This window comes from Tinamus guttatus, unplaced genomic scaffold (genome assembly GCF_059628265.1).
Source record: "Tinamus guttatus ecotype Peru unplaced genomic scaffold, ASM5962826v1 Tinamus_guttatus_pri_ptg000049l, whole genome shotgun sequence".
Classification (NCBI taxonomy): Eukaryota; Metazoa; Chordata; class Aves; order Tinamiformes; family Tinamidae; genus Tinamus; species Tinamus guttatus.
In genome coordinates, this window is record NW_028288583.1 from 1095633 (window position 1) to 1103453 (window position 7821).

Here is a 7821-nt window from a genome sequence, read left to right on the forward strand (position 1 = left end):
CTTATGTTATGGAAGGGTATAACGTATCTCATTTTCGTAATCAGCCAGAGCGCCTTAGGAGATGGAGGAAGCGCAGGGCCCCATTTGGAGTGAGGCTGTAAAGAGCATGCCAAGGGAAGTGTGAAGCAGTGCCAAGACTCATGCTGGGCACCCTTTGTGGTTGGAGTGAGAAACAGGATTGTTCTTGTTTTCCTTACTAAAGAAGTTGTGGAGTTGCGCATTAGTTATGCTGTGGAGTTAGGAGATGGAGGAAGCATAGATCCCCATTTGGAGTTAGACTGCAAAGAGCATGGCAAGGGAAGTTTGAAGCATTCCCAAAACTCATGCTGGGCACACTTTGTGGTCCGGGTGAGAACCGGGCTGCTTGGGCATCCGATGCCCTTGGAAGGCAGCAGGGAACGTTGGCAGTGCTGGAAGGGGGACGGGATGTGTGTGGGAGCTGGGGTAGTGGTTGCTCTCTGGTAGTGACCTCCCTCTCCCTGCCACAACTCCCTGCCGCGGGTTGTACGGTGCCTGCACCAGAACACCAAGAACGTCAGGGAGTCGTCGGCGTGGGTCACCTTGAACAGGACCCTTTGCCTGCTGGCCCGCTCCTACCCTGACAAGGTGACCGTGAGCCTGCTGTGCTGCTCCCCGCTCTGCAACAGGTACAGGGCTCGTCAGCCTCCAGAGCTCATGGCACATGGGCAAAAGGGCCCAAAGGTGCAGAGCCAGGACCTTGGGGGCTGCCAGCATGGAGGGGTGGCTGGGGGCAGCGCCTGCAGGGCCTACCCAGGCTGCAGCCGTGCCCGAGGAGGGCCCTGACCCAGCCCTCCGGGTCTGCAGCGCTGCCAGCACCATGTGGAAGGTGCTCATGGAGGAGCCCCGCGTTGCGGCAGACGTGCTGGAAAACCTGCTGAGCTGGATGGAGAAGTGGCCCCTGCAGGAGCTGTCCGGCTGGGAGGCGGAAAACGCCGGCAGCCTTCCCCTGGCTGTGAGTTGTGGGATGAGGCCTCACTCTGCCCCAGGCTGCCAGCTGCCCCCCTGGGCCCTCTGCTCTGCAGGGACCTCCCCGGGCCCATGGATGCAACATGCCCAGTGCCAGCCCTCCACGCACCAGCACAAAGCGCTGAAAAGAGCTGCTTGGGCCTCTCTGAGCACCAACACCCAGGCTGGCCATGCTCAGGCGATCACCGTCCTACCCTGTCCCCCAGTCCCATTTCCTGAGGCCCAAGGCTGTGCTGAGCCTCTCCCCTGGGTCTGCGGCACTGCGACAGGCCCTGCTCAGTGCTGAGGTGTCTCTGCTTGTTTTCCACAGGCAATGAGAGCCCTGTGTGCCATCGTGCAGGAGCCCGTCTGCCCGCAGGCGGTGGAGGCGGAATTCTGCCCGCTCTTCCTGGCGCTGCTCCTTCAGCTGTTCTCCGCAGCCGAGTTCACCCGCCAGGAAACCCATCACCTGCAGCGCGAAAGCCAGCGGGATGAGTCCCACGCCAGCAGCCACGTCAGGTGCTCCATCCCGCTCGCCCCGTCTGTGCCTTGGGCCCGGAGCCAGGGCCAGGCTGCCGCTGTGACCTGGGCTTTGCTCGCATGCAGGTGCGCCGTGGAGGCCATGCAAGGTCTCCTCCGCTGTGGTGGCTATCGGGACGTGGCAAAAGGCTGTTGAGCAAAGCGGCGGCTGGGAGCTCTTGCTGCAGGCAGAGTCATCTCAGAGGGGACTCGTTGTGCTGGCCAGGTACAGCCCTTTACGCCCTGCTCTCCCCCAGCACCTCGGCCTCGGTTTCGGGGTCACAAATGTCCTTCCTTGGGAGGGAGGAGAGCTCCAGCTCTCCAAGAAAGGGACTGCAGCCACAGTGCTTGTGGCAGGGAGTAACACAGCAAAATGGCCATGGGAGCTCCCTGCCCCATCGCAGTGTTGAGAGCTGCTGGGGGAGCAGTTGGTGTTGGGAGTGCTGGGAGCGGATGCCTTGAAAGAGGGCTCCCCTCCCAAAGCCCTGGAGTGCCCTCCCCTGGGGCCTGGGCTCCCATCACAGAGAGCCCTGGGGACACGCTGGCTGCGGTCACGCTGTGCCGAGCACTGCCCATGCCTGCCTTGTCCTGCACTGGGAAATAGCTGAGGGGGCTGAGCCATTTCAGAGCAGGTTTGCCTGCTCGGCTGAGGACCAACAGCACCTTCTTCCTCCTGCCAGAGTGATGAGGGGCACGTGCAGACCCCTGTGCTGCTGGATCTCCAGACAGCTACTCAGGCTGCTGAAGAGCCCAGAGGACCAGCTCCATCACCTGCCCACCATGGCTTTCCATGTTGAGGTGGGCCTCATGGCGAACGGTGCCTGTCCGGAGGGGCCTCTAAAAGCTCTCTGCTCACACTGGGCACATGCCGGGGTGTAATGTTGGTCAATGGCTCTTTGCATAACGTTGGTCAACGGCTCTTTGGGTAATATTGGTCAATGGCTCCCTGGGTTATGTTGGTCCCTGGCTTTTTGGGTAATGTTCGTCAACGGCTCCTTAATGGCTCCTTAACATGGATCAACAGCTCTTTGGGTAATGTTGGTCAATGACCCTGGCCTTGACTCCTTTCCGCTGATCTTTGTGAGGGCCTGGCGCCCTTGGCCAGAAGGAGAGCTGGGATGCAGGGCTGCCCACTGCAGATAGTCCTGCGAGCTCTGCCAGGCTCTCACTGTGCGCTGCCTTTCAGCTGCTGGAGCGCTATGAGGCGGCCAAGATGGACGGGGACGTTTTGACGCTCCTGTTGAGCTACGCGCAGGCTCCGAGCCTGGAGATGCGCAGCCTGGCGTTCCAGGGCCTCCGGAGGCTGTGCAAGAGACCGGAGATGGTGAGTAGGGCAGCAGCCGGGAGAAGCCACGCTGGCAGCCTGGGGCTTCCCGGGAGGCGCTGGCTCCCCCAGGGCCTTGGCCTTTGCTGCCAATGAGGAGGGATGGGAGCTGCTCCCCAGTCTCCGCTGCCCTTCCTCTGCCCCGAGTCTTTCATGGCAGCCCCTTGGCTGTGCTGCACAAGGACAACGGCTGCGGTGCCCTCGGGAAGGGCTCCTGGCTTGGAGGCAGCAGCCTTCCCCCATGGAGAGGCCCTGGCATGCCCAGGGGCCCTTGGACAGGGCTGCCCTGCCCTGCAGCCCTCATGGGGAATCAGCGCCCAGAGCCCTTGTGGGCCTGCCCTGGCTTCACATGAGGCACTTGTGTCTTCCACACAGAGGAGGAAAATGTGGGGCCTGACTAAAGACATCGTGGAGTGCCTGCAGGACCATCGAAGTGATGTGCGCGTGGAGAGCCTGGTGTTGCTGCAAAACTTCTTCAGCCACCCGGATCAGAAGATCTCCTATCCCTTTGTCCCATGGCTGGCAGAGAAGCTTCTGCCACACTTTGAGGATGTAAGGCTGGAGGGAGAGCTGGAGACTCTCCTGGCGGGTGTGGGGCTCTGTTTGCGTGGCTATGAGTGCTGTGTGTCCCTCTGCATGTGTGCCCATGGGCAGGTGGATTTGCAGCTCCCACCAAAGGCCCTGCTGCCTGTCAGGTCTTCTGCCCTCTGCTCGTCAGCCCATTCCCTGTGCTGCCCTTGGGGTCCTGGGCTGTGGACTAGATCCCTGGCCCCACTTCTGCCTCAGCTGCTCTGTCTCCTGCTTGACTCCCTGCGCTGCTTGTCCTGGCCTGGGCAGAGATGAGCTACGAGGCAGGAGCAGGCTGGAGAGCAAGGCAGAGGCCGTGCCCCAGGGCTGTCCCTCCCTGTGGGCCTCTTCTGCACGGGGGCCCTGATGGAGCCCTAGAAATTCCTGGCAGAGGGAGAGGGAGCCAGAGCCCAGGGAACCTTGTCCCGCTGCTGTCGATGACCCTCCCTCTCCAGGCTGCATCCGCAGAGGTTGTCCCCAGCTCGTCCCTATGGAGGGCTGGGGAAAGTCGCACCTGGAGAGAAGGAGGTCTCACAAAGGCAAAGCCTCCTGTCATGACCAGTTCCTGGGATCCCTGCTGAGGCCTCCCCTCCTCTCCTCCCTCTCTGCAGGAGGACAGCACAGTTCAAGAGCTCTCTGTCCTCCTGTTCAAAGACCTGCTGGCCGCCACGACCGGCATCAGGAAAGAGGGCATGAAAGAGCTGGTGCACAGGAGCCTGGTCCCGCTCTTCCTCCACATGAGCGAGCAGATCCAGAGCGTGGCCCAGGTACGGGGAAGGCCCTTGGGGAAGCAGTGCTGACATCGCTTGGGCGGGCCTGAGCACTAAGGCACGGGCTGCGGACAAGTGTGCCCTGGAAGACATGTCAGCGTGAGGGCCGATGTCCCGTGTCCCCAGGAACGGGCAGGAGCTGCCCCTGCCTTCAGTGAGGGGCAGAGCTGGTCCCAAGCAGCATGTTCCTGTTACGGCCTGGGAAAGACTCCGAGGCCTGCCCACATGAGGGGGATACAGGGTGTCTTGTCCTGGCCGTGGTGGCATCTCGCCCTCTCTGCAGGCCTCTCAGGAAGCCCTCGCCGGTGCTGCTCACCTGCTGCAGTGGGAGAAGCTCAAGGAACTGGCGAGAAGTGGGGAGACCTGGAAGATCGGGGAGCAGCTGGTGAGCACAAGGCCTGAGTCCCTGGGCCCAGGCTGGGGAGAGGGGGCAGAGCTGGCCCAGGCTGGGGAGAGGGGGCAGAGCTGGCTCCCCAGGAGGGCTCCTTGCCAAGCCATGGCCTTGTGCTGTCTCCAGGTGCGCAAGGACAAAAGCAGAGCGGAGCACTACCTTGAGCACAGCCTGCGCTACCTGCAGGACACGGAGGCGTGTGTGCGGGCGGGAGGCCGCCGTGAGGTTCCTTGGTGAGCCACGAGGCCAGGGTCACCCCTGGGCACACGGAGGGGCTGCGAGGAGGCTCTCGAGGCCCTCGCTGCCTGCCTGCATCCTCCACGCTGGGGCCGTGCTGGGGCCAGCCTTGCCCAGGGGGAGGAGGACACGTGGCCAGGCTGCCAAGGCCAGCGGGAGCTGCGCTGCCAGGGCCGTGCCGGGGACTACGGGGGGTGACGGGCGGTGTTTGCCTAGGGCTCATCGGGCAGCAAGGGAGGCAGAAGGAGGAGAAGGTGCAGGAGATCTGCAAGGGTGAGTGCGAGCAGCGCAGCGCCAGCTGGCCCTGCCAGGGGGGAAGGAGGAGCCTGGAAGGGAGCCCCAATTCCCTGCCCTGCCACAGGCGACCAAGGCCCCGTCTGCTGTGTTGGGCCAGGAAGGGGCTTTGGGGGTCACCTGGGGCATTCCTGACCAGCAACCTGCAGCAGATCCCTGATCCCTCGTGCTCCCTCCTCACTGTGGGAAGAACTGGGTGGGACCAGCCCTGTTCTGGGGGGATTCCTGGGTTCTCTGCAAATACGGGAGTCTCTTATCTGCTCTGTTCCTTTCTACCTCAGCCCTCCAGCCTCTGCAAAATGACGCTGAACCCGCAGTCCGCAGCCTGGCAGCACAGACCATCCTGCTCCTGACAACACCAAGGCAAAGGTCCTGCTTCGGAGCGCTCGGTCGCTGGCTCTGGCGAGTGTGGGAGAGGTGTCACCCTCCTGCCAGGAGGTGACTCTGCTGGGCAGAGCTGGCCCCAAAGTGCCAACGCCACAGTGCTGCACACCCAAGGCCTGCAAGTGCTCTGCATCCCCGCTGGCAACTCCTGCAGCAAAAGGACAGCTCCACAACTCAAGTGCCTCCTGTTCCCTGATTGTGCCACCACTTCAGCCCTTTGTAGAGCCTTCTTCAGCAGTAAAGCCCTTCCTCTTCCTCCAGATTGAGTGCTGGGTTTATTTTATTGTTTTCTTTTTCTTTTCTTCTTTTTGGAGGACAGAAGGGTGGGAGGGGAAACTCCTTCCCTGCAGGAACCAGCATTTTCCTGTGTGCGGCCGAGTGCCCTCTTCCTCCAGTAACCCCAGACAGTGCAGAGCAGACTGGCACCCTCTGCGTTTGCTGTAGAGCACCACTTGCTCTGCTAGATCCAAAAACACAAGGGAAAGAGGGAGAAAAGCTGTAGACTCCCCTGCCCTCTCCAGTCAGCCCAGGGCCAGAGCAAGCACCTGCTGTCCTCAGGGTTTGCGTCTTCTCCTGGGGAAGGGCAGGGTGGGCAATGGCAGGCACCTCTATTTCTATCCCCAGCACCTACCCGGTGCTGTTCCTGGAGCCACACAGGTTTTGTGTGGAGCACTTGGCCCTCAGGGGAGGAACAGGGGCAGGGCAGAGCAGGAAGGTCCTGCAGGGAGGCTCGACCCTCCCTTAAATGTCCCACTACCCCCTGGGGCACAAGGGGACCTTTCACCATCTGACCTCCATCTCAATGCTGGTGAGGAGAAAAGAGGTCTTGTCAGACACTGCTGGGAAAATTAATTCTCTCTTCTGCCACCCACTGCACAAGGAAGGTCACAGGGCTTGCCTAGAGCCAAGACGCTCTGTTGAGGCCTGTTTGTTTGTTTCTTTGCTTCTTAATGAGTTTTTTTTTGTTGTTGTTGTTTGGGTTTTTTTTTAGAATTTAATGACCCCTCTGGTGTAAGTGCTGTTCCTCAGTGTGTTCTGGTGTGTGTGAGCGCTGTTGCTCAAAGCTGAACACAGTATTCAAGGTGTGGCCTCATCAGCGCCTGCTTATGAGTAACACAGAAAAAGCAGAGTTGCTGAATGCCTTCTTTGCTTCCGAGTGTACCAAGGGCAGCCCTTTAGAGTCCCAGGCCCCGTGTAGGTGACGGGAGAGCGGTGGGTGTCGTCTATCTCGACTTCACCAAGGTTTTTGACACCATCTCTCACAACATCCTCCTGGGCAAGCTCCGGGAAGTGTGGGATAGATGAGTGCACAGGGAGGTGGATTAGGAACTGGCTGGATGGCAGAGCTCAGAGGTGATCAGCGGTGCCGAGTCTAGTTGGAGGCCTGTAGCTAGCGGGGTCCCCCAGGGGTCAGTCCTTGGTCCAGTCCTGTTCAATTTATTCATCAATGACCTGGATGAAGGCACAGAGTGCTCCCGCAGCAAGTTTGCTGATGATACCAAACTGCGAGGAGTAGCTGATACCCCAGGGGGCTGCACTGACATCCAGAGGGACCTGGACAGACTGGACAACTGGGTGGTGAAAAACCCCATGCAATTCAACAAGGCCAAGTGCAAGGTCCTGCACCTGGGGAGAAATAACCCCAGACACCAGTATAGGCTGGGGAACCGCCTGCCACCACCACAACTTTACTAGGTTGGGATGGTTCTTTTCCATCAAAATGCCGCGCCGGGGGTCCTCGTCCGCTGGCGGGGCCTTGTCCCCTTTCCTTATCCTCGTGCTTTTGGCTGTTTTTCGGCCGTTTTTCGCCGCCGCTTCTCCGCTCGCGGCTGTGCCGGGGGCGCCTCATGGCGGAAGGGCTCTGCGCGTGCGCGGGGGCGGGGATTGCGGCTCCTCCCCACTGTGCAAGCGTCCTCTCGGTAGCCGCGGGCGGGGCGGGGGAGGGAGTGAGTCCTCCCGGGGTGGGGGGGCGTGCGCGCATGCGCTTTGCGCCCCTCCCCTCCACGCCGGGGGCGGAACCGCGAGGCACCGGGAGGCGGTGGCCCCGCCCCGCGGTCGCCACGGACACCCCGGAGGGGGTCGCGCAACGGCCTTTACTGTCGCCCTGGAAACACGGGCAGGGTGGAGGGGACAGGGGGACCAGGACGGATTTGGGGCGGACAGAAAAAGAAGAAGGAAAATAATAAAAAGCATAAAAAGAGGAAGAATAATAATTATAAAAATAAATAATAAAAATAAAAATAATGAAGAAGAAATAAAATAATAATAATAATCCCCACCGGCCGTGGGGATGATTTTTGGGCCTGAGCTGACTGGGAAAGAACACACGACACTTAAGCTACGACACAGGAATGGAGATTGAAACCAAA

At 60.6% G+C, this 7821-nt stretch overlaps 1 pseudogene; it reads left to right on the forward strand.

The window, feature by feature from the left end:
• Positions 1–498: 498 nt before the first annotated feature.
• LOC148595895 (maestro heat-like repeat-containing protein family member 7) lies at positions 499–5510 on the forward strand (annotated as a pseudogene).
• Positions 5511–7821: the final 2311 nt, after the last annotated feature.